General features: G+C 47.4%; 1 protein-coding gene across 1 annotated transcript in view; it reads left to right on the forward strand.

The window, feature by feature from the left end:
* Positions 1-5000, forward strand: part of fndc3ba (fibronectin type III domain containing 3Ba) — a 115984-nt gene that overhangs the window by 31117 nt on the left and 79867 nt on the right. The window lies entirely within an intron of this gene.

The raw sequence follows: 5000 nt of genomic DNA on the forward strand, positions 1-5000 counted from the left end.
GATCGAATCACTGGGGGCCGTTTGAACAGCCCAATGTGCTGAGCTGGTATTGCCCAAAACCATGGCAAATTGTGCTTAGTTGTGTTGACAGTGAGCACACATTCCAGAGACCTCAGAAAGGGCCTGTTATTATTAACTCTGCACTAAATAAGAGATAAGAGGTGACTTTTCCAAACGCTCTTCTTAGTAGAGGCTTTTGCAAGATGTTTTTTTTGTTTTTACGTAAGCGATAAGTTAATGTGTCTTTGAGATCCTTCTTTAAACTATGTCGTAACACAAATATTTACCTGTGTAGGCGGTCCCCCTTTGACCTGGTAATCTCCTGCTTCAAGTGGGTGTTTGTGTGCTTGGTGATTATTGCTCATGTTTTACTTTACGCGCAAGAATGTCAATGAGTTTTTAATGTTTTTCTTGACCAATTTGTAAGTACTTTTAAGTACTTTTTTAGTCATGCTGGATGGATGTTGTGTGGATGTATTTGAATCTGTCCTGTTCTGAAATCCTGGTTAGTATGCACACTGTCCCCTCTTCCTCTGTCTTTTTGTCCTTAACCACTGAATAACTCCTTACATGTTCACACGTTGGCCGTTGGCCTTTTTCAGTTCACCCACACATCCGCACTCTCAGCTGGTATTACACAGGCTCTTGGTGTGAAAGGTACAAATGACTGGTCATCTCTCTTCCTTCGGTAATGAAGCCCTTACAGTATAAGTATAAGTATATATACTTTTTTGATTCCGTGAGGGAAATTTGGTCTCTGCATTTAACCCAATCGGTGAATTAGTGAAACACAAACAGCACACAGTGAACACACAGTGAGGTGACGCACACACTAATCCCGGCGCAGTGAGCTGCCTGCTACAACGGCGGCGCTCGGGGAGCAGTGAGGGGTTAGGTGCCTTGCTCAAGGGCACTTCAGCCGCGGCCCACTGGTTGGGGTTCGAACCGGCAACCCTCCGGTTACAAGTGCTAACCAGTGGGCCACGGCTGCCGAGAGAGAGAGAGAAAGAAAGAAAGAAAGAAAGAAAGAAAGAAAGAAAGAAAGAAAGAAAGAAAGAGCAGCAAGAGGGAGTGAGAGTGAGGGAGGAGAAAAGAGAGAGAGTAATGAGCAAAAGAGTGAAAGAGAGTGAGGAGAGAGAGAGGGGGGGGGGGGTAAAAGAGAGAGCAAGAGAGAGTGCTGTCCAGACAGCAGGCCCAGTCTGTGCTCTAATGAGATGCATGTGTCAGGGCGCGGAGCTCTTCTCCCTTACATAACAGTCCCAGCAGAGGGAGAGAGGGAGGGAGGGAGGGAGGGAGAGGGAGGGAGGGAGGGAGAGAGGGAGGGAGGGAGATGTGCGCCAGGCTCAGGCTAAACTGTTGCTGTTGCTTTTGCTGTGGCGGGGAGGGGAGGGGAGGGGAGGGGGCCGCTGCTGGCTGCTGGCTGCAGGCTTCTGGCATCTGTCTGGTCTGCAGAGCAGATGGGTATGGAGGGGCTGGCCCCCGTTTATCAGGCCCTGCGGGCCCAGGGCTCCACTCTGAGGGCCCAGGGCTCCACTCTGAGGTCGGCCTGACCGGAGCTTGGCATTTGTGTGGGTGTTCATTTCCTGACGAGAGCAACAGGCAGAAGGAGAGGTGAGCGTGATCACGCCTCCAATGTCCATTAGCTTCCACTCAGCCTCCGGCCTGACTGCTCTGAGTACTGTCATTCTGAGGCATTTGAATTTGTTTGTTCGTTTTTCAGAAAACCTTCACCCAAGGGCACTCTACTGGTGTGAAACCAACATTTAATGAATCCAGATTTTTCTGATTGACTGGAATATTTTCTAAATGGATAGATTGCACTCCGGTACATTCTGGCTGACAATATCCTGCATATGGATGCTATATGCAATTATTAGTAGGGAACTCTGTAGGAAATATTCCAGTGATGACATTTGATGATTCTAAACAGATCTTTATCTATAAACGAGGCCTAATAGTGTCAGTTAGGAGACTGAAGGGAGGTCTCCAGAAATGCAGAGTACAACTGCACATGACCCTGTTTTCATGTTCATCAGTATGCCAGATCATAGAGTGCACACATGCACACGCACACACTCACAGACACACAGACACACACACACACACACATTCACACTCACAGACACACACACACACACACACACACATTCACACTCACAGACACACACATACTAACACACATACTAACACACACACAGACACAGACACACACACACACACACACACACACACACACACACACACACACACACACACACACACACACACACACACACATCCGCTTTCTTAATGAGCAGAAGGGTAACATGCCTTGAAGGGACAATGGTGGCAAAACCAAAGACAAGTGAAGGGGTTCCACAAAGTCCACAAAGGGGTCCAACACTCCACTCTCTCCCTCTCTGACTTTTTTCTGCGCAGAGAAAGGTCACTGGGTTTAATTAAAAGTGTGGAGTGAGGCTGTAGCTTGGTGGAGGAGCGTGCTTTTTAGAGAGAGAGCCTCTTTGTCATTATGCTAACCTCAGAGCAGAACCCTAGGTTTAGGATTTTATATAAAGTAACCACTGTTTAGCCTGTGGACCGCGCTGGCTTCACAGAGCACATAGAGAACGGCTTCTTTTCGGAGAGGCCCAGACGTGGCCAAGAAACCCTCAACCGGAGCCTCAGCCTGGGTAGGTGCACTCTCTCCTCTCCCTCACTCATTCACTCTCACTGGAGCCCTGAGCCAGGGACCCAAAGCCTCAGCGCAGACTCCAGACTTAAGAGATTTATTACGAGTTGAAGAGTGGAAAAGCAAAAAGCTCTACTGCATGTTAATTATGGACAGTGGAGATCCGTCAAGATGAGGGGCTTGAAAGTTACGTAGCAACGCAGATAAAGGCAAGCTAACAGATGCTAACGGCTCTTTTGTGTGTGTGTGCACGCAGCAGAAGGGCTTGGTGGGGGCTGGGGCCAGTGCAAAGTGAGAAGATTAGAGCGCCTAGCTACTGTGCACAGGAAAAGTGGGCGCCTCCACGCACATCCTGCTCACCCCCCCCCCCCCCCCCCCCCCCTCCTCCGAGCCACTCATTTCCTGCATCAGACATCAGCACGCCTGGCCTGCACAACAGCACAGCACAGCTTAGCGCTACAGCTCCGGCCTGCCTGTCTGCCTGTCTGCAAGTCAGATTGCACAACAACCTCAAGAGAAGCCCAGAAAACAGACACACACACTCACTCCCAAACCTTGTGCTCACATGTGGCCGTTCACCCAAACCTCTACACATATCACATGCAGCTTTTGCCTCAGCAGCTTGTCGTTCCTACGGGTACTTGACATTCGGTGCTGCTGTTGCTAACGCACATTAGCATTAGTGCTGCTAGCATTGTTAGCGCTGGTTAGCAGTCTGGGCCAAGAGCCAGCGTGCCTCTGCTCTACTGACTGGTAGGCAGCTTATTAGTCTGTGTCGGCACCCTCTTGTTTACTTGGGCTTGGGCCCGGCCCTATCTCTCTGCTAATTAGGCTGGAAGCAGGCTAACTGTAATCTTTGTGTTGTTTAAACAGGGTGACCTTTTTTTCTGTCTTTCTTCTTATCCCCCCCCCCCTCCACAGCCGTGTACCACAATCCTTTCCTGCCAGTTGGGCCACTCTCCAGAGCTTTCCCACACTCAAATCAAAGAAATAGCCTCTGATGGTCTGTTTGAGTTTGCTGTGTTCTTTGTTTGGAGATTCTTCTCCCAGCATTTGTTTTGTGTGTGTGTGTCTGTGTGTCTGTGTGTGTACGTGAGGTGTTTGCTTCACATATTGTGTGTGTGTGTGTGTGTGTGTGTGTGTGTGTGTGTGTGTGTGTGTGTGTGTGTTGGAAGAGAGTCTGCCACCAGGAGCCTGGCAATGCCCTCACAAGTGTGTCTTCCTATTGCTTTCACCCCTGACTGCACTCTGTGTCAGGGTCATGATATTTAGTCTGAGGCATTTAGCCTTATTCGAAGGGTTTGTGTGTGTGTGTGTGTGTGTGTGTGTGTGTGTGTGTGTGTGTGTGTGTGTGTGTGTTTGTGTAAGGTCAGGTGGACTTCTCTCTCTCTCTCAAATAATTTATATAAAATATAAAAGGATATTTTATTGGCATGAATAAATAAAGCCATCACTGCCGAAGCTACAGGTATGACATGTTAAGTATCGACTTTGCGTTAAGTTAAGGTGTAATATTGCTGTATATTTATATCTAAATATAGCTGTAAGGTGTAACATTGCTTTAAAGAAAAACAAGAACATAAAGAAAAAAGAAAAGAATAAAGAAAAAGAAAAGGGCAATATATCTTACGTAATTAAAGCAACACCAAAGAACTTTTCCTCTGTCGCACGCCTGTTATTTGTTTATCCAGCAACGGCTTTGCAAATAACAATGTCCATAGACAAGGTAGAATATGTTGCATGATTTTATGAAAGTACAATGTATTTTGACATCATGCAAGTCAAATTTGTAGTTTCTTGTGTCTCATTCTATCGAACTACAACCCTACAACCCTACCCGCTACCCGATCTGGCAAACTTACATAGTGCGGTTATAGCCGATATGAGGGCCGCGAAGCGAATGCAGAAGTGCCGTTCACCCTGTTACGAGTTGATGAACCACGGAAACAATTTTGGAAACATTATTTTAAGGTACAAAAAACTCTTTGGTGTTGCTTTAAACAAACCTATACTGTGGCGGAATGCATAGTATTCACATAGTATTCACATGTACTGTACACACTGAGGATAAACCTACCAATATATTATACAGAAGTTAAAAGGCTGCTCTTGTTTTATGGCAGGTCTCTCTCTCTCTCTCTGTCTCTGTCTCTCTTCCTCTCTCTCTCTCTCTCTCTCTCTCTCTCTCTCTCTCTCTCTGCCCCTCTCTGTCCCATCAGTGCTAAGGTATTCTGTGCGTGGCGTTGGGTAATTGCGGACACTGACACTGGGCCCCATTGATGTGGTGGTCCTGCCAGCTGTGCTCTCTTCCTGTTTGTCATGCGGCCCCAGC

The sequence above is a fragment of the Alosa sapidissima genome, chromosome 1, assembly GCF_018492685.1.
Source record: "Alosa sapidissima isolate fAloSap1 chromosome 1, fAloSap1.pri, whole genome shotgun sequence".
Classification (NCBI taxonomy): Eukaryota; Metazoa; Chordata; class Actinopteri; order Clupeiformes; family Clupeidae; genus Alosa; species Alosa sapidissima.